At 41.3% G+C, this 14,419-nt stretch overlaps 1 protein-coding gene across 1 annotated transcript in view; it reads left to right on the forward strand.

The window, feature by feature from the left end:
* ZDHHC13 (zinc finger DHHC-type palmitoyltransferase 13) overlaps positions 1-14,419 on the forward strand; it is a 100,946-nt gene that overhangs the window by 82,642 nt on the left and 3,885 nt on the right. The gene's annotated exons all lie outside the window — the stretch shown is intronic.

Genomic DNA, 14,419 nt, shown 5'->3' on the forward strand with positions numbered 1-14,419 from the left:
CATAAAGATAGAGGAGAGAATAGTGGTCAAGTCATACATGAAAATGGTTTGCAGAGGAAGGGAAAGGTACTTGGATGTTGAGTTTTAAACTCAGGTCTTCAGGGAAAGCATTCTATAATATGTCACAGGTACAAAGCGAATGGGAAGGCTTCAAGCTAGTGAGTGCAGCTGTGTCGCTGGTTCCTGCTAGATGCTGTGACAATTTCCCTTTGTATAACCTGAAGTCCCCCAATATTTTGAAATGCTGTTCTACCCATTTTTAAAAATAAGCTTTATTTTTTAAAAATCAATTTTAGGTTCACAGAAAAATTGAGCAGAAGGTAAAGAGTTCCCATACACCCCTGCCTCTACACATGCACAGCCTCCCCCAATATCAATATCCTGCACCAGAGGCTTACATTTGTTAAAATCAAACCTACACTGACACATCATTATCACCCAAATTCCAGAGTTTACATCAGGGTTCACTGTTGGTGTTTTACATTCTCCGAGCTTTGGCAGATGTATAATGACTTGTATCATCATCAAAGTATCACACAGAATAGGTTCAGTGCCCTAAAAATTCTCTGTGCTCTGCCTATATTCATCTCCTTTTGTCCCCTAACCTCTGGAAGCCACTGATCTTTTTATCGTCTTCATAGTTTGTTTTTAGATTTTATTTATTTATTTGAGAGAGAAAGAGAAAGAAGATGAGCAGAGGGAGGGGCAGAGGGACAAGCAGACTTTTCCCACTGGGCAGGGTGCTATCCCAGGATCCTGAGATGAGCTGAGCCAAAATCAGTTGTTTAACTGACTGAACCATCCAGGTACCCTCTTACTGTCTTCATGGTTTTGCCTTTTCCGGAAAGTCATATAGTTGGAATCATATGTAGCCTTTCATGATTAGCGTCTTTCACTGAGTAAGATACAGTTAGGTTTCCTCCATTTCTTTTCATAGCCTGATAGCTCATTCCTTTGAACACCTAACAATATTAATTGGATTATTCATTTTCTTATTGATTCATGAGTTCTTTTTATATTTTGGATAACAGTGTCTTGCAAATATTTTCTCCCAGTCTGTGGTTTGTCTTCTCATTCTCTTATCAGTGTCTTTCACAAAGCTGTTATTCTCATTGCTCATAGACGCACTCAAACAAAATTCTACATTTAAGTTGTTTTAGCAGAAATATCACTTAACTAGAAATTTCTTTCTAGCCTATGGAAATAGGCTTTGTTTTACTTATATTTCCTTGACTTAGAAATTAATAGAAATAGAATTTAGAAAAACCATCTGTGGTCAAATTTGAGATATAACTTGCAATATGTGTTTCAAACATCCATTGAGGGATGTCTTGGGGTTAGCTGACTTCAACACAATTTCTTAAACCAGTTTTTTTTCGCTTCTGGGATCATTAACCAAAAGATTTCAACTAACGTTCTATAAACCCACAGGAGATAAAATTTCTTACTGACTATACATACTGTTATAGCAATGTCTGTCCCCTGAAAGTAGAGGGTGAGATGCCTTGTAAGTGAGAAACAATTTCCTGAGATTTGCTGGAGAATAAGAAAGGTCTCCTATTTCCTGGAAGATGGGAGGACTTGGCCTCGTGAGTATTTGAGAGAATGTGGTCAGGGCAATAAAGACCTCTAGTCACAGAATGACATAGTGCTGGAGGGGGCTAAGTATATGGTGTGACAACTGTGGATCTTTTTATAGATGTGGATCCTTTTATAGATGCTGAGATATGGTGCTGGTGGTTGTGTTGTAGTTATTGTTGACTTGTTTGGTGATATTTTAAGTCTATGAGTTCCTTCTATTAGGTTGTCCCCAAACTAGAATTTGAAAGTGCTCCAAGAACTCTCAGAGGATATAGAGGCAGTTCAGTTAGACCACAGAACTTGAGGAGCATGAGACCCTGTAATATTTTCAGTCTTCAAAGAAAGATTGCATTATATATTCTCTGTTGGATGTGTGAAGGCAGAAATCATGGGACCATTTTCAATAAAATTTTTTTCTTTGTAGATCCTATGAAAGCTGAAAATTAAATATCATGGTCTATTCTGGAGACTGGGAAGAAATATTGAACATAAAGATCATGTTTCAGGGGACATGAATTTTAAAACATCTGCCATGTGAGGAGCAGCTCAAAGAACCTGACACATTTACTCAGAGAAGAGTTGGTGATAGTGGGAATATGAAAATGAACAGCAAATCTTCAAGTGTATGATAAATTGTCACATATATAAGGAAGGAATAAATTTGTCCCAAGAAAGAGAAAAACTAGGACCAATAAGGGTACACCTTGAAGAGAGGCTGATATTGTTTCAAAGCATAAGAAAATCTGAATTATCTAATAACATAGTGGATCCTTTTTCATTTTATGGAAATAATAGAAAATGGAAGAATTTTACGGCCCACTGTGGATGGATAAGAGTAGTCCAATGACTCCTACATGGCTGAGGACTGAGATATTTAATGTCTTAGTAACCCATTCACAGCATAGTGATTAGGAGGCTCTGTAATGATAGCATCAATGGTCTCTGAAAAGAGTAAATTCCCCATCACAGGAAATCTTCAAGTAGAGTTAGGAAACAACTCAGATGGAGTGTTGTAATGGCAATTTTTAAAAATTCTTTAAAATTCATAGACTTTTTATTGTATGGTTTTATGAATTCTGAAAAATGCATAGACTCACATAACAATAATAATACTGAATAATTCCGCCCCCCACCCAATTCTTTTGTACTTCCCCTTTATAGTCAAATCCACCTCCATCCCTAACCACTGGCAACCACTTGTCTGTTCTCTATCTCTATAGTTTTGCCTTTTTGAGTATGTTATATAAATGGAATTACATAGTATGCAGCTTTTTAAGTTGAGTTTCTTTCACTTTGAAGACTGTATTTGAGATTTATCCATGTTGTTAACTTATCCATGGTTTTTTCTTTTTTATTCCTGAATAATATTCCATTGTATAGATCTACCATCATGTCCATCCATTCACCAGTTGAAGAATATTTGAGGGACTTCTGGTTTCTAGTACAGAATGTAAGGAGTTTAGAAGTCGTCAGCAAGTAAAAAGCTTAACAAACTGAAAATCAACAACTTTTCTTAGATCCGTTAGAGAATGCAGATCACGGGACAAACTGCTGCCCCCCAAACTGGAGAGGAAGTCAGGTGGATACAGAGAATCACAATTTACTAGAAGGGAAACATCCATGTAGGGGCACCTGGGTGGTTCGATGTTTGAGTGTCTGCCTTCAGCTCAGGTCATGATCCTAGGGTCCTGGGATTGAGTCCCACATCAGGTTCCCCACAGGGAGTCTGCTTCTCCCTCTGCCTATGTCTCTACCTCTTTCTCTGTGTCTCTCAGGAATAAATTTAAAAAATCTTAAAAAAAAAGAAACATCCATGTAAACAAGTACGAGGTTTCCTTTACCCGTTATATCATGTCCAACTCTTAACAACAATTAGAAGATGTATCAATAGGCAAAAAAGAGAGTTTGAAGGGTCAGATATGGTAAAGGTGTTGCAATTATCTGTCCAGAAATTTGAAATAACTATGGTAAATAAGAGCTTTAATGGAAAAAGTAAACAATGTGCAAGAACAGATAGGTAATGTAAGAAGAGAGATAAAAAATTTTTTCACTTTTTAAATTTAAATTTAATTAATTAACATATAGAATATTAGTTTCAGGGATCCCTGGGTGGCGCAGCGGTTTGGTGCCTGCCTTTGGCCCAGGGTGCGATCCTGGAGACCCGGGATCAAATCCCACGTCGGGCTCCCAGTGCATGGAGCCTGCTTTTCCCTCTGCCTATGTCTCTGCCTCTCTCTCTCTCTCTCTCTGTGTGACTATCATAAAAAAAAAAAAAGAATATTAGTTTCAGAGGTAGAGTTCAGTGATTTATCAGTCTTATGTAACGCCCAGTGCTTGTCACATCACGTGTAATATCCTTAGTATCCTCCTCCTTAATATTCAACACCCAGTTACCCCATCCCCCACCCTCAGCAACCCTCAGTTTGTTCCTGTGATTAAGAGTCTCTTATGGTTTGTCTCCCACCCTGATTTCATCTTATTTTATTTTTTCCTCCCTTCTCCTATGCTCCTCTGTTTTGTTTCTTAAATTCCACATATGAGTAAACTCATATGGTAATTATCTTTCTCTGATTGACTTATTTTGCTTAGCCTAATACCCTCTAGTTCTATCCATGTTGTTGCAAATGGTGAATTGTTGGTTTTTTTTTGATAACTGAGTAATATATAGATATAGATATATACCACATCTTCTTTATCTACTTATCTGTCAAAGGACATCTGGGCTCTTTCCATAGATTGGCTCTTGTGGACATTGCTGCTATAAACATTGGGGTACAGGTGCCCCTTGGGATCACTGCATTTGTATCTTTGGGGTAAACATAAAATAGTGTAATCTCTGGGTCTTAGGGTAGCTCTATTTTCAACTCTTTGAGGAACTTCCATACTGTTTTCTAGAGTGGCTGTACCAGCTTGCATTCCCACCAACAGTGTAAAAAGGTTTCCCTTGAGAGATGGAAATTCTAAGAAAGAATGAAGAAATGCTAGAAATCCAAAATACTGTAAAGAATGAATAACTTTGGTGGGTTCATTAGTAAACTGGACACAACTGAGGAAAGAATCAATGAGCATGAGGATATGTCAATAGAAGTTTCCAAAATTGAAAAGCAAAGGAGGAAACAACTGAAGAAAGTGGAACAGAATACTCAAGAGCCGTGGGACAACTACAAAAACTGTAGCATATGCATGATGAGAATGTGTGGAGAAGAGAGAAAGGAACAGAAGAAATACGTGAAAGGATTAAAACAGAATTTCCCTCAAATTAATGTCAGACACCAAACCACAGATCTAGGTAGCCCAGAGAACACCACAAAGGATAAATGCCAAGAATATATGGGTTGTTTATTTTTTATTTTTTGAGTGAATAGGAATAAATATGCTACAAACATTTAATATAAAGGTTTTGTGTGAACATAAATCTTCATTTTTTAAAGTAAATACCTCAGACTGTAAATTGTGAGTCATAAGGTAAGTCCATGTTTAACTTTATAAGAAACTATCACTTCATTTTCCAAAGCATGTGTATCATTTTGCATTCCCATCAGCAATGAATGAGAGTTCCAGTTGCTCTGCATTCGCATCAGCCTTTGGCATGATCAACTTTTTGTTTTTAGTATTTTTTTAAATTTTATTTATTTATTCATGAGAGAGAGAGAGAGAGAGAGAGAGGCAGAGACACAGGCAGAGGGAGAAGCAGGCTCCATGCAGGGAGCCCAACGTGGGACTCCATGCCGAGTCTCCAGGATCACGCCTTGGGCGGAAGGCGGTGCTAAACCACCGAGCCACCCAGGGATCTCCTGTTTTTAGTATTTGAACCATTCTAATAGTGGTATTTTAATGTAGTTTAAATTTGCATTTCTTCAATGAACAATGATGTAGAGAATCTTCTTGTGTGCCATCCATCTATTTTCTATAGCAAGCCGACATTTCAAATCTTTCGCTTACTTAAAAAATCAGATCATTCTGGGGTGCCCACTGGCTCAGTCAGTGTAACATGCAATTCTTGATCTCAGGATCATGAGTTTAACCCCCATGTTGGGTGCAGAGATTACTTTAAAAAAGAAATAAACACTTAAAAGAAGCTAAAAAAAAAAAAAAAAAGAACCAAATTGTATCATTGATTTTTGAGAATTCCTTTTATATCTAGCATACAAGTGCTTTGTCAGGTAATTTGCAAATATTTTTGCCAAGCCTGTGACTGGTCTTTTCATTTAAAAAATATTTTTAAAGCTTTTCTTTGGGTACACATTTTTCTTTTTGATAGTCCTATTTAATAATTTGTCCTTTGGGGCACCTGGTTAGCTCAGTTGGTGGAGCATGTGAATGTGACTCTTGATCTTGGGTTTGTGAGTTTGAGCCCTATGCTGGGTGTAGAGATTACTTTAAAAAAATGAATAAAAATGTATCTTTCATGAATCATGCTTTCAGGGTTATATCCATGAACTTTTTGCCTAACTAAAAGCAACACAGGTTTTCTCCTATGTTTTCTTTTAAATGTTTGATAGGTTTATATTTTACATTCAGGCATACTGTCCATGTTGAGTTTATTTTTGTATAAGGTATGAAGTGTATGATGATGTTTACTTTTTTGTGGGTATGGGTGTCCAACTATGTTGACACTATTTGTTGAAATAACTATTCTTTTTCCATTTAAGTCCCTTTGCACTTTGTTAAAAAAAATCAATTGACTGTATTTGCATAGGTCTATTTCTGGACTCTATTGATTCTCAGTCTTGCTAAAATCTCTGGAGAAAAACAAAATCTCTGGAGAATGTTCATTTTTGTTGGTACTATTGAGTCCATCCAATGAATTTCTTTTTATTTCAGAAATAGTATTTTTAAGATCTAAAGTTTCCACTTTGTTCTTTTTTTACAGTTTCTATTTTTCTAATCAGAACATCTCTATTTCTGTTCAGTTCAAGAGCATCTGTGTACTGCATGGAGCATGGTTACAATAGCCACTCTAAAATCTTTGTGATTCTAATACCCAGATCATCTTGGGTTTCAGGTCTGTCAATTGTCTTTTCCTTTGAAAACTGAGCAGATTTTTCTCTTTTCTGTGTTTCTTTGTAAGTCAAGTAATTTTGAATTGTATCCTGGAATTTTGAATATTATGTTGTGAGACTCTGGGTCCTATTATAAAATCCTCTGGAGGACATTAATTTTTACATGGTTTATTTTAGCGGGCAGTATACCTGGTTTGGTTCATAGCTCGAATTGTGTCTTGCCTTCTGAGAGCGGTGGTCCCAAAGTCAGTTTAGTTTTCAAAATTTTTGCTGTGCTGTGTGTGTCTGCCCAACATATACCCCATTCAGGAGTTAATCTGTTAGTTGGGTAGTGATTGCTATCATTTGGTTCTCAAAGCCTTCCCTATTCTTGTTTGGGTCTGTTCTGTGCATGCATAATTTAGGGGTGAATCTAAGACTAGTGGCAGTTCATATACAAAATTAAGGGATTTTCTTCTCTAACTTTCTCATCCTTGGAATTTCCCTGACACTCTGACTCTCAGGGGTCCTGTTTCCTAGCCTTCTGACTAGAAAGCCAGTATTTCTCTCAGATTTTAGCCTATGCACTTGGACACAAATTCTGAGCACCAGGGGTGCCTCAGGGCAACCTGAAGAGAAAGAAGAGAAGAAAGTAATTGGAATCCCATACTCTCTGGACCCTTGAGATTCCTTTTTCCAGTCCCTGGGCACTGAGGGATGGTTGTCTTAGAGTTTTAGGGACCCATGCCAGTGCTGCTGCTGCCGCCATGACAGTGCCACTTCCGGGCTAGGAGGACCCCGAAGGAGGAAAAGAAAAGAAAAGAATAAAAATAGGAAAATTAAAGCGATTCTCTCCATCTTTTGCTTAAAGGGCCCCTTTTCCTGATCCTCCGGCTTGAACAGGGGGTTCCCTTGGGATTTTTTGCTGTCATACTGTGGCTCAGCTCCAGGCCTCTGCCCACCGTCTAACTAAAGCCAAGAACTAAAGAAGGAAAGAAAAACCAGGTTAAGTTCACTGCCATAGCAGCTGTTCTCCAAGTTTTGACTTCCCCTTTCAATCTATTTGCTACTGTTTACTTTTCAGAGTCCTCAGCTAATTGCTTTTGTATTCTGTCCAGAGGTTTTACTTATAATCAATGGGAGAGATAGGTTGTAATGGACTTACTCTGCCTTGAATAGGACCAGAGGTTCTATAATGACAATTTAAATACCAGATGAAGGTTCCTCCAGACTGTTATTCTCAAACCTAGCAACCACTTTGAATTAATCGGGGAAACTTACAAAAAACCCCAACGATTCCAGGGCCCTACCTCAGACTCATCTCTGAGGATAGGAACCCAAGAATCTGTAGAAAATGCTTCCGGGTTTCTGATATAGCCAGCTTGGCACTGGTTTCAAGGGCCCAATGTGGGGGTCCATACTGGAAATTTGGAAACCCCTGGATGAGATGATCTCCAAATTTCTATCCAACGCTGAGGTGCCCAAGCTCTACATTCAGAATATGCATTCATAAAGCTTCTTAAGTGAGTTGCCAGTCCACTCACTTCCCTCAAGCTGTAGATGACACAGGACATCTCAAATAACGTCACAGAGCAGGAAAAAAAATAGAACTAATAGACAAAGTCAAGATATTAAAACCAATAAACCAAATGGACTCCCAACCTGTAAGATTAGTTTTGTGGAAATTACAACTTCTTGGAATAATAGCAGCAATAAATTCGAAGTCTGCTTTATTTAGTGTTAGCCAGGAGGAATATGGGTTATACTCAAGTCTGAGGATTAGTGGTTTCATTTGGAGCCTCCTTTCCTCCCTAGGACTAATCCTTTCCCATATATTTGACGAAATTCTTTTGGCTGAGGGTTATATCTTCCTATGTGCTAGGAATCACCGGTGAGTTTAAATTTGCTTTTCATGAAAATTTATTTCTAAGGGATCTCAGAAGGTATTTCCTTGAGCTCATGTCTATGGAAAAAGAAACCAGACCTGAGAAGTGAAGTGTTTTGTTCGGGGGGTCAGAGCTGGGACTCGAAGCCTAACTTTGGCTTCTCAGCCATGCACTTTCTGTCTGAGCTGAGTGAGTCAGGTGAGTCTTTGGATGCAGAGTGTCCTGGCATCATAACTGAGCTGAGTCAGACAGCTGCGCTGGGCAGTGGCTGAGTTCCATGCAATGCATTTGTAAAGGGCACTATGACCTAAAAATGCTTTAGCGCCTAGATTTGTGGTGGGGAAAATATTGGCAACCAAAACGATCCACCACTTGTAAAGTGCCGACTTGCCGGCATAGCCTATTCTCTGGGCACTGGGAAGGAGCCAGCCCCTGACCACCTCTGGAACATCCCCCATCCCATGTCCTCCCCAGAGTGCCGCATGCATGGTCAGAGTTTAATCAGGGAAGCAGAACCATGATGAGTTATGATAGAAGGGCTGTCTTATAGGAACTAGACCACGCACAATTGTAGGAAGAGCTGGGGAAGTAAAGTCCTAAAAGGGAGGGTTGGAGAATCGGAGCAGTCACCAACCACTCAATCTGAAAAACCAAGCATTCCTCTGTGGGCCCACTCAAAAGCACAACCATAATAACATGAAGGGGTTTTTGCGGAGTGTTGTTCTGGCTTACATAACTCCGTGCGGTATAAATCATTACGGGTGGAACACTGAAAATCAGAGACACCTCAGGAGTAATGCTCTTGGAGCTCTGTTCTCATTTGCCAGTGAAAAATCTGGAACCAGCCTGTCTTACTACAATCTGGAAATGTGTGACGGCTTTAGCACGGTGGCACTCGGGAGTGTGGTATTCTGGAATCGATGCGGTGTTGTTGCCAGGCAGACCTGGACGTCATGCTGGCTCTGCCTCCGTAGGTGGTGACTGGGACCTTCTTCCAGCTTTCTGAGATTAGCTTCCTCATTTGTAAAACGGGGCCAGTAGTAACCACCTTATAACATTGTTCTGAAGTTGGTTTAATAATAGACACTCAATAAAAATGATTCCTTTTAACTCTTGAGTACACTCTTTCCCCCAGTACACCTAGGACATGTCCTATTTCATAGAATATCTTCATATGGAAAAGCCCTTATTGCCTAAGTGATGGATTTTGATAATGAATATAGGTATATAATTTATATTTTATGTTCCTGGCCTTCAACCACGGTCCCAGATTCTCAGTACGAACAAGTTTGGATTCATGTGGACACTGTGAAAGACCATGGATTGGCAAGGGGAACACCTGAGATGAAGCTCATGGCCTTCACCACCCCCCAACCCCAAAGGGAAAGATAGAACATTCCCTAAGTAGTTTGAAATCTATCAACTTGGAATGCTTCATAAAAGCAAGTGTGGTGACCTCAGTTCCTTGGAATCCTCCGGTTTTTCTGGGTTAGAAGAGAGATTCTTTCATGAGGGTAGAGCAGAAGAGGCAAGCGGAAGCTGCTATCAACGTTGGAAACAAAGACCATAAAAATAGAGCTTGAAAGGCATAGTACTCTGGAGCCAGTTATTTTAGGAGCATACAGACCTACATGTCAAATAGCCCCCAAGGGTATTACTGTATCATAGATGGTCTCCATTGTTGGTTGACTTTGAAATTAAAACAATAGTGCTCATGAGTTTCTGGCACATGAAGAAAAATTTGATTCCAAGTACTCTACTTAGGAATCTGGGGGTTTGAGATGCCTGGGTGGCTCAGCAGTTGGGTGTCTGCCTTTGGCTCAGGGTGTGAACCTGGAGACCCGGGATCGAGTCCCACATCAGGCTCCCTGCATGGAGCCCGCTTCTCCCTCTGCCTGTGTCTCTGCCTCTCTCTCTCTCTGTGTCTCTCATGAATAAATAAATAAAAATCTTTAAAAAAGATAAATTAAAAATGAAATAATCTGGGGGCTATATTATTATTTTAGAAAGATTTTAGTCATTAGTAACTAGAAATCTTGCGGGTATTTTTTTTTTTTTTTTTAGATTTTTAATTTACTTATTCATGAAAGACACAAGAGGCAGAGACATAGGCAGAGGGAGAAGCAGGCTCCGTGCAAGGAGTCCGATGTGGGACACGATCCCGGATCCTGGTATCACATTAGGAGCCAAAGGCCGATGCTCAACCACTGAGCCACACAGGTGCCCCAGTAACTGGAAGTTTTTATTCAGGATAAACTTCTAGAAGATTTGCACACAGAGGATCTCTTCTTATCCAAAGTAGGACAATAGGCCCTATCTTGCATAACACAGTGCTAAGCAAGTGGTAAAAGCTAAAAAAAAAAAAAAAAAAAAAAGAGTTTTTTAAGTAAAATTCGGTTTATACAGGGCAAATCAGACTGAGCCTTACTCATGGAATATGGAAGATTCTCTTGCAGCCTATCAAAACTGCAATTTATCACTTGACTGTCAGGGGACACTGATAATATACTCCTTACCTGTATTTTCCTACAAAATGTTGGCCCTTATGACACATCCTCATTTAGTTACTGATCCGATCCAGCAAATAATTGACCTGAATGTACTCAAATAGGACACTGAGGTGTAAAATCACTTCTTTAAAAGTTGATTTAAAAATTGATAGTTTTTTTTTAAACAAAAACAAAAACAAAATGATGACACTTTTCCTTCCAACTTATCTCTTATTTTAGGCCCTCAAGATTTGAAAACTACCAGTTGGTGATACACACTGTAGGGATTCTGCAGTCACCCCACACTCTTCTATATAATTAATAGGATTGCTCAGACAGCTTATCTGCTTAAGTTCTGAAAATCTCTTTATCCTTTATCTGCAGGAACACTAATCGCTTGAAAAGGACAGGGCTAAGGGAAGTTGTTTTAAAGCCAAGACTAAAAGAATTTTCTTGTATCAAATTCTATCGGTTTCCTGGGGTCCCTGCATCTCTTCTTTCAGGTGTTTTAAATGGCACTTGGCGTTCATTTGAACTTAGGTGAGTTGCTTGCATTGCTGGTGAGATAAGCATTCCCTAAGACCTTATCTATTCGATCCTTGGCTGGATTCCATCAGGTCCAGGGAACAGGGAATGATCTGCCCAGGGAATTGGGAGGCCTTGGCTATGGGGTTCCCTCCATGGTTTGGTAAGAGCCCTTTAGTTACCAAGAGTGGAAATGATTGGCAACTTTAAGCCAAGGAAACTTATTGGAAGGACGCCAAAGCCTCGCAGAGTCAGTGGATGGCTGAAAATTAGGCTTGCACAGGAGGAGGTACCATGGCCTTTCTAGAAGCTGGGATGCAGGATCCCCAGCCTGGCAGCCAGAATGGCATGCAGTGAGAGTCCCTGCTAGGGTGAAATGGAACATCAAATCCCAGGGAGGTTGACTGAGGCTGGGTGATATGCCTACTCTTACTAGATGTGGGTAGGGCCCCCAGTTACAGTCTGTGGGCTCCACCTAGTAATTCCCTAAGAGGAAATTAGGAAGCAGCTTAGGAAGAGAAATGGCACTCTGGACAGATAACTTTGTCCGCTACTATGCTGTTGCTTGCATCTTTAAAGTTGATTCCTGCTTTTTTTTTTTTTTTAAAGATTTATTTATTTTATTCAGAGAGAGAGACTGAGAGGCAGAGACACAGGCAGAGGGAGAAGCAGGCTTCACGCAGGGAGCCCGACATGGGACTCGATCCCGGGTCTCCAGGATCACACCCCAGGCTGCAGGCGGCGCCAAACCGCTGCGCCACCGGGGCTGCCCTGATTCCTGCTTTAAAATGAATGGACACTGCTTCTCCCATGAAAGCCTTCCAGGTTACCATGTCCCAGTGCTCTGTGCTCCTATGAATGTCTATAAAACCAACGAACCATAAGACAAACTGGAAGATGACAATTAGGAGAACCGATGGGTTACCAGTTGTCCCACTGCCGATGAATTCATCGCTGTGTAATAGTGGTTGTATCAGTTATCGGTTGCTGCACGGCATATTACCACAAACTTGGCATCTTAAAACAGCACAGCTTTACCACTGCCACAGTTTATGTGGGTCGGGAGCCCGGGAGCAGCTTGTCTGGGTTCTCTGCCTGGGGTCTCCCAGGGCTGCGATCAAAGTGTCATTCTTGAGTTGCAGTCTCATCTGAGGCCCGACTGGGGAAAGATCCATTTGCAAGCTCATCTTGCAACCTAAGTTAAGCTTACATTAAGTTAAATGAACTTAAGCAGGTAAACTGAGCAGTTTGTGAGCTCACTCAGGTGGCTAGAAGAATTCAGTGCCTTGTGGTTCTAGGTTAGGATGGAGGATTTTGGTTCCTTGTTAGGTGTTAGCTGCAGGCTCCCCTCAGCTCCAAGGCTGTGCCGGGCTTCCCTAATTGGGTGACACTACAATCTTACGTAATGTAAGCTCATAACCACGTACATGTAATCATGCACGCTCCATCCCCTTTGCCGTATCCTATTAGTTTGAAGGAAGACATAGGGCTCACCCACACTCAATGGGAGAGGATCCCATGAAGGCATGCACACCAGGAAGTGGGGCTTGGGGGCAAACTTATGAATGTCCAGTGGAAGAACTGAGTGGGACGATCTCGAGCTGTCTTGGAGTCGAACACAGCTCCTTCTTTCTGTGCATCTGATTTCCCCAAACCTGCATCCTGAGAAGGAACCAGGTAAGGGGGCAGAACAAAGTCTCGGCCTCGTCTCTCGAACCCAGCTTTAGGGGAGGGCGAGGGGATGCAAGGGGCTTCAGCGCCTCAGAGCTACCACGACCGGGTGGGTTTCTCAGTGGTCTGCGTGTAGTTGAACCTAGTGGCCTCCACTGACTGGCATCCTTTGCTTGTCTTTACCATTTGGCAAGTTACCACCTCTTTCCTGCGTGGAAATGCTTCTCCACTTATTCACACATACATCCTGTCTTCCTCAACTGTAAGTACCTTAAAGGCAGGAGCCATTTGTTCTATCAGGAACTGTTCACAGGACCCCGAGGTAGCGTAACAGCAAAGGCAGAGAGGTCCTTTGGAATTAATAGCTCAGATTGGTTCTCTAGCGTGAAGGAAGGGGAGTCTGCAGATCAGTGTGAAAATCTGCTCTTCGCTGTACTCGGCTGTGCAAACAAAACACGTATATTTGAAAGGGATGACCTTACCAATGCTCCCATTACCCTGAGTGTGCCTGGCTCCTACCGTAGCAGCTGGGCTCATGTGTTAGTGGATGGGGAACAGATAGAGACCGGTACCCGTGAGTCATTACGTATTCTAGCAGAGTGAATCTGGGCTTCTCGCTTTAATCCCAGTGAGCCTCAGTGACCTCATCCTTTTAGCTTCTGGAGCTAATGCTTTAAAAATGTATAGCACAGTACCTACTAGCATGTAGTAAATATACAGGAAATAGCTATCATGATGATCCTTTAAGACCCTGACCGGGGAAAGCCCGGGTCATTGTGAAAGTGCAGTTCATCCCATAACACGGGGGTCAAGGAAATGCATGCTTAACCCCCGTGCAGCTCGTTCCTTCTCTTGGAGCTCATGGGACTTTATTGCGGTAGCTCCTTGAGCAAATTAGAATCCTTACTGCTACTTTCCTATCCCCTGCTTGGAAGTGTGGTGGGAGGACTGGAGCCTGCAGACGGCAGGAGACGGGGCCGGAGCTGGAAGTGCCAGGCCAGTGTAGGGAGCAGCACCCTTACACCTTTCATTTTCTAATCTCCCAGGGCATGGTGGAAAGCATGGGAGACTCTGCTGGGTGTCTGTAGCCACACAACAGCCTCTCCAAAGCCATTTTCACCGCTGAAAAGTCAAGCCACAGGGAAGATGGTAGGAACATTTCATAAACGTGGCACATCTAAAGGAACCCCGAAGGCACTGTCCTTACCAAGCATCCGCCTCCCCGGTTAGTGAGCGTTTCCTTTTCTCCCAGCAGCGCTCTAACCGGCCAAATGAAAATGTGAAA

The sequence above is a fragment of the Canis lupus genome, chromosome 21 (assembly GCF_003254725.2).
Source record: "Canis lupus dingo isolate Sandy chromosome 21, ASM325472v2, whole genome shotgun sequence".
Taxonomy (NCBI): Eukaryota; Metazoa; Chordata; class Mammalia; order Carnivora; family Canidae; genus Canis; species Canis lupus.